Source organism: Leptodactylus fuscus, chromosome 7 (assembly GCF_031893055.1).
Source record: "Leptodactylus fuscus isolate aLepFus1 chromosome 7, aLepFus1.hap2, whole genome shotgun sequence".
NCBI lineage: Eukaryota > Metazoa > Chordata > Amphibia > Anura > Leptodactylidae > Leptodactylus > Leptodactylus fuscus.
The window spans coordinates 29,831,162-29,844,846 of NC_134271.1; the positions used below are offsets into that span (position 1 = coordinate 29,831,162).

General features: G+C 43.4%; 1 protein-coding gene across 1 annotated transcript in view; it reads left to right on the top strand.

The window, feature by feature from the left end:
• Positions 1–13,685, top strand: part of LOC142213245 (low-density lipoprotein receptor-related protein 5-like) — a 114,984-nt gene that overhangs the window by 60,182 nt on the left and 41,117 nt on the right. The window lies entirely within an intron of this gene.

The following is a 13,685-nucleotide window of genomic DNA, read 5'->3' on the forward strand; positions in this document are numbered from 1 at the left end:
TTACATATTGTGAACAATACTCCTGAAAAAGACGATGATTCAGTATTGTGTGTTCTGTATTTACAGAAATCTTTCTCTTTCCTATCTGTGCGAGAGAAGCTATGTAGGTCTAGATAATCTGAGCAGGACTCCTAGTCCGGGAGAGTCCTGATTACTCCGCCCACACACAGTGATTGACACAGAAGGCTGTCATTCATCCTGTATGGGCTGAGTAAGCAGGACTCTCATTCGCAGGATTACTAGGAGTACTATCAGGATTTGCTCGAAATCCTGCTCTAAATAATATAACCCCAGCCTTTTGCACTCTGTCATAGAAACCTATATATCATAGAACTCAGCTTCTCTCCCCTATATATCACAGAGCTCAGCTTCTCTCCCTCTATCATATACACTCACCGGCCACTTTATTAGGTACACCTGTCCAACTGCTCGTTAACACTTAATTTCTAATCAGCCAATCACATGGCGGCAACTCAGTGCATTTAGGCATGTAGACATGGTCAAGACAATCTCCTGCAGTTCAAACCGAGCATCAGTATGGGGAAGAAAGGTGATTTGAGTGCCTTTGAACGTGGCATGGTTGTTGGTGCCAGAAGGGCTGGTCTGAGTATTTCAGAAACTGCTGATTTACTGGGATTTTCACGCACAACCATCTCTAGGGTTTACAGAGAATGGTCCGAAAAAGAAAAAACATCCAGTGAGCGGCAGTTCTGTGGACGGAAATGCGTTGTTGATGCCAGAGGTCAGAGGAGAATGGCCAGACTGGTTCGAGCTGATAGAAAGGCAACAGTGACTCAAATAGCCACCCGTTACAACCAAGGTAGCCAGAAGAGCATCTCTGAACGCACAGTACGTAGAACTTTGAGGCAGATGGGCTACAGCAGCAGAAGACCACACCGGGTGCCACTCCTTTCAGCTAAGAACAGGAAACTGAGGGTACAATTTGCACAAGCTCATCGAAATTGGACAATTGAAGATTGGAAAAACGTTGCCTGGTCTGATGAGTCTCGATTTCTGCTGCAACATTCGGATGGTAGGGTCAGAATTTGGCATCAACAACATGAAAGCATGGATCCATCCTGCCATGTATCAACGGTTCAGGCTGGTGGTGGTGGTGTCATGGTGTGGGGAATATTTTCTTGGCACTCTTTGGGCCCCTTGGTACCAATTGAGCATCGTTGCAACGCCAAAGCCTACCTGAGTATTGTTGCTGACCATGTCCATCCCTTTATGACCACAATGTACCCAACATCTGATGGCTACTTTCAGCAGGATAATGCAATGCCATGTCATAAAGCTGGAATCATCTCAGACTGATTTCTTGAACATGACAATGAGGTCACTGTACTCCAATGGCCTCCACAGTCACCAGATCTCAATCCAATAGAGCATCTTTGGGATGTGGTGGAACGGGAGATTCGCATCATGGATGTGCAGCCGATAAATCTGCGGCAATTGTGTGATGCCATCATGTCAATATGGACCAAAATCTCTGAGGAATGCTTCCAGCACCTTATTGAATCTATGCCACGAAGAATTGAGGCAGTTCTGAAGGCAAAAGGGGGTCCAACCCATTACTAGCATGGTGTACCTAATAAAGTGGCCGGTGAGTGTATACCTATATATCACAGAGCTCAGCTTCTCTCCCTCTATCATATAATTCTATATATTACAGCGCTCAGCTTCTCTCCTCTATCATATAATCCTATATATCACAGAGCTCAGCTCCTCTCCTATCATATAACCCTATATATCAGAGCTCAGCTTCTCTCCCTCTATCCTATAACTCTATATACCACAGAGCTCAGCTTCTCTCCCTCTATCATATAATCCTATATATCACAGAGTTCAGCTTCTTTCCTAATATATATATATATATCTGTCCACGGTTCATGACTCCTCATTCATCTGGGCCTAATTGGCGCTGGAACGCCTCAACAGAATGGCAGTGCTCTCATTGGCTTTCCACCATGGGGAGGACTTCCTCTTCATTTCCTGCCTCTTGAATGACCCTCAGTGGATTAATATATTTGTAATGTGGGTCATTCTAAATTGTCGGTATTTTCTGTAAATATTCAGATATCTGTGTGGTTTTTTTTACGCATTTGAGTGGTTGGCGGTTTGTCTTGTATTTTGAGGTTGTCGTCTTTGAAAATGTTTAAGAAAACTGTAAATCTCTAGCAAGATTTCCAGAACTACTAGGATGACTGTGTGCTGCTATTTGTAAACTTTCACGTGTAGAATCCAGCATTTATAGGTTTGGGATTTTTTTTTCCCCCCATGTGCAGTGTTAAGCTGGAACACAAAGAGCTCAGTCACTGCCCTCGCAGCCTATGGAGCCATTTGGCAACACTTGTCAAACGTTTGCGTGACAGCGGCCTATAGGTCTTTTTCCTGTAAATTTGGCACCCTGTGGCAACATTGTTCCCGACCTCTAAATGTCTCGCTTGTCTCTTTGGCAGGCACTTGGGAAAATGAGTCCGCTTCTTCAACATATGGTTTTACACTTTGTGGGGGAAGATTTATAGTTGTGTATGTTAATTGGCAGAGATTCATGGTCACTGAGATTCTGTGTGAGAACAACTCATGTCGGGACGAGGAGGACGGTCACGTTTGTGCTTTGAGGTTCTTTAATGGACACACGGTAGATTAGTGGGGATTACAAGAATCAAGCAGAGAGGGAAGCGGAGAACTTGCCACAAGCACGCGCGGGGCCTGTCTTATTGTGTTATAGGTTATTAACCCATATGTAGGAAACCGCATGTTCTATCTCCTAAGACAGAGGCAAGGCCCGTGTCCTGGTGGTGCGACTTTGTGTGCATGATCATGTAAAAACTCAAAACCATTTACCCCTTTTTATTGTAAATGGTCACGATTTGGTGAATTTGTAAAAATATCCGCAGCGGAAAAGCTGCAATTTCAAAAACTATTGCGTTTTTGTAAATTGCAGAAGGTCAATTATACCCACAGAAATAGGGACTGAAAGCGGTACGGAAAAATGCAATGCGATTCCATCCCAGTTTTTACCACAGCGCTTTTTGGCTATGGCCCGCTACGTGGGGCCTTAGCCTAAAGGTTGTGGAGTTGGAGTTGCGAAGAACTTTGAGTGGAGATGGAAAAAATTTAGACTCCGCCTTCAGAATAAAATGAAAAATGAATTATAGGATACCATTATTAATATATATAAAAAAAAACAAAAAACTTGAGTCTTTAGTAGGTGATACCCTTTTTAATGGCTAACTAATAATGATGGTAGATTACAACGTTTCGAAGCTCTCGGCTTCTTCTTCAGGTATATCTAAAAACAATTTCTGAAGGATGCATATTTATGTACAGAGGGACACATAGGAATACATAAATATGCAGCCATCAGAAATTGTTTTTAGATATACCTGAAGAAGAAGCCGAGAGCTTCGAAACGTTGTAATCTACCATCATTATTAGTTGGCCATTAAAAAAGGTATCAACTACTGAAGACTCAAGTTTTTAGTTTTGTTTTTTTATATTTCCTACCTACTGGCTAACACGGTACAGAGACAAACATTTTCTATTATTAATATAGTATACTTAATTATATGCATAGTTTATGACATATATACTTACATAGGACTTCCATCACTTGCTTTTTAATGAACTAGTGAGCCCTGACTGACTGACCGTGGCTGCCAGCCATTGAGTCGGGCTGTGGAAAAAAAAGAGAAGTTGGTCATTTCTTGAATCCCGGTTTTAACCAGGGAAATGACACCTAGTTGTTGGAACACTTAAAGAGGACCGTTCATCAGATTGGGCACAGGCAGTTCTATATACTGCTGGAAAGCTGACAGTGCGCTGAATTCAGCGCACTATCGGCTTTCCCGATCTGTGCCCCGGGTAAAACGTTATCGGTCCCGGTACCGTAGCGCTTTACAGTCAGAAGGGCGTTTCTGACAGTTAGCCAGGGACGCCCTTCTGCTCAGCAGCGCCTATTGCGCTGTACTGTGGAGCGGGGAGGAACGCCCCCTCCCTCCTGATAATACTCGTCTATGGACGTGTACTGTGAGCAGAGGGAGGGGACGTTCCTCCCCGCTCACACTGTACAGCACGATCGGCGCTGCTGGGCAGAAGGGCGTCCCTGGCTAACTGTCAGAAACGCCCTTCTGACTGTAAAGCGCTACGGTACCGGGACCGATAACGTTTTACCCGGGGCACAGATCGGGAAAGCTGACAGTGCTCTGAACTCAGCGCACTGTCAGCTTTCCAGCAGTGTATTGAACTGCCTGTGCCCCAATCGGTGAAAGGTCCTCTTTAAGGAGGAATACCAGAGGAACAATACCAGGGGAGAACGTACCATTGATGCAGTCTATGCAGCTGCACGGGGGCCAGTAGGTAAGGGGGCCTACTATCATCTTGAAAGCAGTTGCTTGCTATCTAGTAAATTGAATAAGCTTGAGTTTACGATGCTTTATGCTGTAGCTCACACTTTTTGGTGTGTACATGGTTCTTGCACAGGGGCCCTCATCTGTCTGTGCCGGTTCCTGAATGGTATCATGTGAAGTTCTGACAAAATATGGTTCGGATGGTTGTGACTTCATATAGCGAAAGGTCTCTCACTGGGATGATTTCTTTGAGAAGACGGCCAGAGACCTGGCGGATGTTCACTTGGACCCTATTATTTGCATACTGACCGACATCTTTGAGATGGCCCAAAGATGGTTCGATTGTGTGGGTTTGCGCTGCCTTTACTAAAATAGACGTCGCTATAATATATTCAATTGTCAATATCAATCTATTTTACAATTTTGCTCATTTCCTTAGTAAAGTACTTACTGCCATGAAGGTATTTCAGTAACTTGCAATGCGTTCACTGAAATGACCTAACCCCATATTTTGACTGAGTAGCTCCTCACTGTGGGAAAATCGAGAAAATCCTAATCCAGAAACAGGCCTTGCCTTCACCGTGCGATAAAAGCATAATAGAACTCATTAACGCCACCTCTTCCCTGCCATCTGTACCCTTCACCAGCACAAGTGGCTTTCACTTCAGCTCAAATCTGACAAGTACTTTCTTCCTCTATTCAGGAGAGCCCTTCAAAGGCAACTCCTTTAAATGGTTCTCTCTGTTTTCACCCTCTTTTTCTTGGTACTTGACCTGCCTTAAAATCATTCCTTCTGATGGTAAATGTGCACCCTTCTCGTGAACGCCCTTCGGCGGCGTGCAGGGACCTTCGTAACACGCAGACAACTTCTCTTTTAGGGCGAAGATTTACTTTTACACTTTGTGCTAATTCGACACCATCGACAGAGAAGAAAAGCAGATTGAGGAATAGTGGAATGGAGAAATGGTGGAACATGGTCAACATTGTACGGGCTTAAAGGCTTGGCTGTGTCATAGTGGCTGACAAAAACATCAGACACTTTAAAGGGATGTCCAAGATCTGATGTGGATAACCCATCCTAAGAATAGACCTTCAATATCACGTTGGTGGGGATCAGAGATCTGGCACCCTCACGGATCAAGGATAGTCCTTCTCTATTCAGTCTTCGACATGCCCTTTAATTTTTGTCAACTGATATACATATATTTAATGTACAGTATATGAGATGTTTATAGTATAGAAGCCATAGAGGGATCTGCAGTAGGTCTAGACCAACTATGGGCTGGAATTGGTTGCAATGTTTAGGGGTGAGGAGCTACTCTGAAGTGTGGCAGATTTATTTTTTATAGTTCTGTAGGTTAATTCTTCGTTCTTGGGATCTGAACAGGCAGAGGTGCAGTGGGGGAGGGGTAAGTTAGTTTTACTAATCCAGACAGTCAGTGTGCCATAAGGTGACATTTTTGCTAAATGTCTTGCAAACTGCATACTAAGGCCGGGTTCACACGGAGTATTCTGGCTCGTCATTTGGTACGTAGACGCCGCAGGAGGATTTGCGGGCCGTATACGCTCCCATTGTTTTCAATGGGAGCCGGTACCGTACACGCGTCGCTATTTTGCAGCCGTGATTTTGTGGCGGCCGCAAAATAGCGCCGCGTGTACGGTACCGGCTCCCATTGAAAACAATGGGAGCGTGTTCGGCCCGCAAATCCTCCCGCGGCGTCTACGTACCAAATGACGAGCCAGAATACTCCGTGTGAACCCGGCCTAAGGACACTTAAGATTTGTTTATTGGCAACTTTCCTGAACGTAGAGCCCAAACTTGGTGTGAACCTAAAACCTAGACCGTAAACTTGTCTGCAGTGGGAGTGGCCTAATCGAGCAGAAATATTAGCTGGAGCGGTTGGCTATCTAAAGTATATGGGACTGTCCTGATCCTAACTATCCTTTTAACTTAAAATGTGCAGGTCTTCTTAGATTCTTTAAAGTGAGTATTGTATGAAAAAAGCTCCAGAATTCTCTGTACCTCTGAGCTGGTGCCAGGGAAAATCTATATGCAGCTGTATCTATATGCCAGTATGTAAAACTGTAGCAAAGGTAGGGGGAGGTCACTTCGAATGGTGAACCTCTACTTTCATATGCTGTAAAAATTGCAGTGACAGGAGATGTGTAGGACTGTCCTGTAACCCTGAGTCCGGTGAGACAATATTGCGCCTGTTTTGTTTGTGTGGCTGAAAGTAAACCACATGTATAGTTAGGTTATCAGTTCTGTTTAGTAAATTGCTCAGACGAGCAGGTTTTTATTTTGTTTTTGTCTGAAGTTAAGGCTGTATTTTGTTTTGCTCGTTTCTAGATGGTATGAAACCGAATTGACCATCCCCCTTTGGGAAATGCTATATCTGTAGATACTGCATTGACTTTAAATATGCTTAAGGGAAAAATTGCTGCGGAGAATAATGTAATGTAACATTATGAAGGTTCAATGACATTTAAGAAAAGGGGGTGTCCTTTTCACTTCTCTTCCCATGCCGCTGACTTGAGGCTGAACTGTAATTCCATAAGCTGCCAGTGGACTAGAATGGAGCTGTTTCCCCAAGGATAAAAAATTATCTTGTCTCCTCATGAAATCAGAAATTGTTCTTGAAAATGGGAGCCATGTATATTACGATAAAACCTCTGTCTGTCAGGGCGGCTTGGTTGCACAATGCTACGATATATAAACCAGTACCTGCCCCTATACTTGCAGAGTGTGGCAGGATTCTCTGGCTTCAGATGATACAGTCCTGTCTCTTACAGAGTGTAAGCAGAAGGTTGCTAATATATGCAGTCTTGCTCCTTTTTATGGTAGTTTTTTTTTTTTTTTTTTTTATATGTTAAAATTTGGCTTTAGCAAGTGAGAGCTATTAACAGTGCATTCACCGTTTGATATGTGCGCAGACTAGAGATTGAGTAATACCCTTTGATGCTAATATGGCGCAACCCATTTTGATTGATGGCATCTGGTATTGTTTAGCCCTTCTTTCTCCGGCAGCCCTGGGTGGATCTTTGTCAGTCGAGGAGGCATGCTGGTGTGTAACGTCCACTCGAAGACCCCAATAGAGAAGACGGAGTGAAATGCTGCCAAAAAGGGGAATTAGCTTTTTTTTTGAGTTTTGCTTCCATATACCACACTGCTTGAAGGCTCTTTAGACATGTGATGGAAATAGTTAATCTCACTTGGGCTTGTTTTTTTATGACTTGGAGTATTCATTGCGCTTGGGTTTTGTTTTGTTTTCTAATAGGAAAATTGTTAAAATTCCTAAGAATGCCAGTTGGAGAAAAAGCGAATATTGCCACATAATTTTTGAAGTCGTCTTTAGTTGAATCATATGGAAAGCCTTTAAGGAAGTGGGGGGGGGGGGGGGGGGTTTACAAGGCACGAAGAGCTAGCAGTTTAGCTGTCGAACATGAGATGGGAATTATTACAAGGGAGGTTGTATGGTAAAAGACACATACTGGAACCATGTATCGAGGGCCGTATCCGGTTCGCACAGACTTCAAAAAGTTTAGATTTTTATTGAAATTTTTCCTATTATTAGCAGGTCACATTTTTTGTCTCTACACCTATTTCTGCTCCCTATTAAACAGAACTTGACACCTCTCCTGACATTTCTAATATAGTTATTGGTTGTATTGCCAATGATGACACAATTCTAGGGCATCTTTTCTTACAACTGTGTTTTGTCTGTTGTTCCTCCGACAACTTCTAGAAATAAATTGATGTCTGGATGGTCTGGATATCAGAGTCTTCACTGCTTGGATAGTGTCCAAATGTGTAGGGGAACGCCTCGGTAATACCTAGTGTAAGAAGGTGGCAAGCAGAGTGCTGGAGTCCAGATATATCAGCCCCAGGTTTCTGATGTATGTTTGGTCCAAGGTGGATCTGGAGTAGGCCTCAGTCCAGGTGTAGATCCTGGGCTCATTACTGACCCATAAAAGGATGCAGAGCCTGCAGTTCATGGCAGTTCCATGAGTTGAAAGGAGGAGGTGTATGGTTCTGTCCTGTAACAGAGTCCGGTGAGACAATATTTCATTTTTTTCTTTGTGTGGCTGGTAGTAAGCCACATATATAGTTAGGTTATCAGTTCTGTTTAGTTAGTTGCTCAGACGAGCAGGGTTTTGTTTTTTTTTTGTTTTTTGTCTGAAGTTAAGGCTGTATTTTGTTTTATTTATTTTGGTCTTGAAGTCCTGGCTTATTTATTTTTCATGGGTTTTTTTTTGTTTGTTTTTTGTTTTCTTTTTCTAAATAAACCAGTTTGCTGCACATTTTGTGTCCCTGTTTTGACTGTTTGGGTCCGCACTATCGCTTCTACCAAGCTAACTTCCCCACACTAGTCATAAATTTATTCATGAATTTCTAGGAGGAATAACAGAGGAACGGTCTAACATAAATTTCTAAGAGCAGATGTTCTAGAATAATTTTCTGAAGAATACCAGTATTTATTAAAACGGACATAACAGAAGTGATAAAGCTTTATTTCTCCCAATGTGACCTCTTTAAAGACGACACATTAACATAGCAAAGTCCCCCGGAGCCCCAGTATTACCGTAAGCCTATGTCTGCTGTCTCCCCTGCCTCCTGTATGTGATGTCACTGACTCCGCTCTACCCCGGCTGCTGGTCCATAGAGTAGATTAGAGTCAGTCATGTGACTGAGAGTTGGAGCAACAGTAGGGGAGGCAGAGGAATATGACTTCTACTCTGTGAATTCAGCTCTGGCAGAATTTTTAGACTTTTTGGTGCAGGATCAGCTTCAGAAATCTACAGGTCACAATTAGAGATGAGCGAATACTATTCGAAACAGCAGTTTCGAATAGCACGCTCCCATAGGAATGAATGGACACAGCCAGCGTCTGGCCGCTTAACTCTCTGCACGCCGGCCGCTCCCATTCATTCCTATGGGAGCGTGCTATTTGAAACTGCTGTTTCGAATAGTATTCGCTCATCTCTAGTCACAATACAATACCTGCACGCTGTTTTCTTGTGGTGGAAAAGCGGCATGGGCTATAGGGCTTGCTACGAGTATTCCAATGGTAACGGGTATAAAATTGATTGCAAATTGTAGCTTTATGACTTTAAATGTGATTTGTGCAAAATTTTTGCTCAAGGTGTTTTTATGCTACTAGTACCACTTTCTGAAAAAGAGGCATGGTGTGAACGGGGTCATTATATTACTTAGGCTGGGGCCCCAACGCAGTGTTTTACAGTCACTGCATTCTAGTGAATCCCATCCACACATTGTGAAAGAATACGCGCAGCAGATAGGCTTCGCTTTTGGAAATCGCACATGTAAATTATATCTATAGAAGCACCGGAAAACTTTCTGCGGGAAAAACCATAATTTGTTGCCGCCACAGTTTTTCCTGCAGCACTTTTTTGCTGCAGCCTACTACATAGAGCCTTAGGGGGCGTTCACACTACCGTCTGTGTCCGACAGGTAGTGTCCGCTCCTAGTGTCTGCTCAAAATCTGGAACGGACATTAGGAGCGGACACTAGCTGTGTCTGTGACACCTGTCATTTATTTAAATGGCGATCGGGTGCGTTCTTTTGCACTCCGTGCCCTTCTTTCACTGTCCGCTTGTAAAGATGTCCGACTTTTCAAGTGGACAGAAAACCTGACATGTCGGGGTTTTCTGTCCGCTTGAAAAGTTGGACATCTTTACATGTGGACAGTGAAGGAAGGGCACGGAGTGCAAAAGAACGCACTCAATCTCCATTTAAATAAATGACAGGTGTCACGGACACTGCTAGTGTCCGCTCCTAATGTCCGTTCCAGATTTTGAGCGGACACTACCTGTCGGACACTACCTGTCGGACACTGACGGTAATGTGAATGCTCCCTAAGCCTTACACCAGTTTTCGGCATAATATAAACAGTTTTGTTTTCTCCTTCTGAATCTTTATCTCAGTTGGTGATTGATCCCTGTTTTTATCAATATGCAAATGAACAGTTAGAAGCAATGAAGGCCTCACCATTGCTCTAAAGAAGTAAATGACAACCCCCTCAGTGCTCTAAAGAGGTCACTTGCATATTGATAAAAAAAAATACCCCGAGAACTGCAATATCTGTGCAGCAGAGCATCACAAGAGGACAACATTGTTTAATTCAGGTGGTCTTAAGCGCTCTGTTTGCAGCACTGAGTTCTGGTGACAGACTCCCATAAAGGGGTTGTCTGTGATATTTTAAAAACCCTACACTACTCTAAACACCCTCCCCCCTCCTACTTTGTAAGTAACATTATTAATTTTTTTTTTTTTAAATGTATATTTACCCATATCCCTGAGGCGGTCATGTATCCCCAGGGACATTTTCTGATAATCCGGTAACGATCCATTTCCGGAAACGGATCGTCACTACTAGAAGCAAGATCTGGGATTTTGCAAAAAACAAATGTGGCAGTCCAATTTCACACCTTGAAACGCCTCAACCGTTTTATTCAGTTCTCTTTGTCCCATGCTGTGCATGGGCTTTCCATCCTACTATGGTCCACATGCTAAAGAGCAAGGCTCCTTCCTATTCCTATATTACGCTGCTCTCACTGGCGAGCATTCACAGCTGAAGGGTCAAGGGTCACATTCCAACCTTTTTATATTCATCTGCTGGAAGTGGAGTCAAGGAATTGGATGCATTCAAAGTATTTCTAAACCATTTTATCACTGTCCTGTGCCATCCAGCGTGTGATCTGTCCCACATATGGGATGCATTGTGTAACACATTTCTCAGCAGCTGTGTCAGCTGCCTCCGACCGCAACATTAGTGTACGACAGGACAGAATCCAATCCGAGTTCTGCTGCAATTATGTAAATGAGCCACAGACAAAACCATCCTCTCCCTGTGTGACACTCATCCCCTTAGAGATTTCTTCCCTATCTGCATATGCCTGCGGGATTGTGGGATCTGTCAGGCCTTGCATATGGTTCCAGCATTTTCCAGGGAAGTTCTGTGTGTATTGTGTGATTTATACTGCATTTGTATTATTCGGCTGGCAGTGAAGCTTTTCCCATTTCTACAACCCATCACTAGAAATAAGTCTATAGGGAAACAAATAAAGAAGCAGCGGCCTACACTGTATATACAGGATACAAAATCATATAATAGTTTACACTATTATATATCAAGACATATGAGATGAAGTTTGATATGGCTACATATAATGGCTACACTACTGGAATACACTACATACAATGGCTACGCTAATGGAATACTGCCTGTAAATTGTTTCATCCCAGCTCAGTTGTATGTGTACATTTTGAATTGTGCAACACTCCCTATATGAGATGTCTCATGTTATGAGATGATTAGGGTTGAGCCGATCTTGACTTTTCAGGATCGATTTTAAAATCCGATTTCCGATCATTTTTCATTCGAACCCGATCTCTATCCCAATTCCGATCCCAATGCAAGTCAATGGGATTTTTTTATTAATCAGAGATCGGATTTTAAAAGCAATCTTATTCACTATACAGCATGGAATCTAACAATTGAACGCTTTAATTGTTAGAATCCACACTGTGTAGTGAATTACTAAGTAGCCAGAGGATTTTTTTTTAATCCTCTGGATACTTAGTCCACCCTGGTGTCCACTTACCTGCAGAGATGGCTGCTCTGGTGTTCTTCTTCGTCTCGCTGCCGCTCCACGCTGCTCTTCTCGCCTCGCTGCCCCCTGCCTCCCAGGTTAGGGGAGAGTGGGCGGGTACTGAGAGGGGAGACGTCACGTCTTCCCGCCCTGTACCCGCCCACACTTTCCTAAGCCAGCAGGCAAGAAGAGCAGTGTGGAGCGGCAGCGAGGCGAAGGAGAACACTGGGCACCGGAGCAGCCATCTCTGGAGGTAAGTAGCTACTAGAGATGTTAGTTTAGTTTCCCATTAGAATGAATGGAGGCAGCCAGCGCGCAGAGGGTTAAGGCTGTGTGCCGGCTGCTTCCATTCATTCCTATGGAACTGCAGCGGAGCCTTCACACTGACTATACACTCCGCTCAGAATGAGCAGAGCGTATACTCAGTGTGAAGGCTAAGCAAAGCATTGTGGGAAATAGTACTGATCTCGATCCCACCTAAAAAGATTGTGTTCGGAATTCCGATCGCGAAATTTTCTCGATCGCCGATCGGAATCCGATCTTTTTCCGAACACGATTGCTCAACCCTAGAGATGATTCTTCTCACTGTTCCACTCTGCCTCCTGCTTGTAAGAGCAACTCATTACAAACAGTAGGCATGAGGAGAATCTCAAGTTACGAGATAATCCTTCACACTATTCTACTCTGCCTCCTGCTTATAAGAGCAACCCATCACAAACAGGAGGCAGCAGAGACAAGCTAAAGCTGCATTACATAGGAATAATTTGAGCGTGAATTCTGGGACACAAGTCTGCAGCCAGTGGTCTGCGACAAGCTGGGGGAGATTTATGGAGAATAGTGTGCTCAACTCCAGCCTTCCTATCCGCGTCATTTATGATGCAACTTTTTTTATGCCTTGGGCGTCAGATAAATGGCATAAAAGGCTTAATAAATTTGCCCCATTGTTTCCATGCAAGCCTATGGGAACCTGGATGCAATGTTTTCATAGACTTGCATATAAAACAGGGCTGCTGTGTGAATCGGCACATCGGTGTGCCGATCACATGACCAGCTTTAGAGCCCGTTTGGTGTCTATAACAAGAAGCCGCCGGGTGATTAAACACACCATTTGGTATATAATAGACTGCTCCTATAATATATATATCTACTATTGAAGGAACGAAGTAAAAGATCTTTGAGGAACTTTGCAGAAATTCCTTTTAGGCCATTCCATGTTTTAAGACCACCTTTATTTTATGGGACATAGGTCAGAAATGGTCTGGAGTAAAGCGGGGCCTGAAAGTCTCTCTGGTCATTGGTAAGAGATGAAAATTTCTTCTCTTCAATTTACTATTGAATTTCTTCCCCTTTCGAAAATAGGAATTCTAGTAATTGAATGTACATTAAGAGGTTATCTGGGTTCTAGTATTGGTGGCCTATCCTTAGAAACAAACCCGAACTTTACTAGTAATCCATATGTTGGTAACATGAATATGGCCGTTAAGTGTCATTGACCAGCTTAGTGTGCTGAGTATTGTAGCGACAGAGGCGGAATCGTAACCAGATCTCTTGCAATGGTTAATTGCTTCCTCCAGACTCTTCTTACTTCTTGAGCTTTGCTGAGATAAAGCAGAGACATGCAATCGAGATACAGGTCAGGAGAAGAAACCATTTGGTGGAAAGCTGTGCACCTGCTGTGCATTTTTCTTCCAGCTGTTGTGTAGTCTGTAGTATATT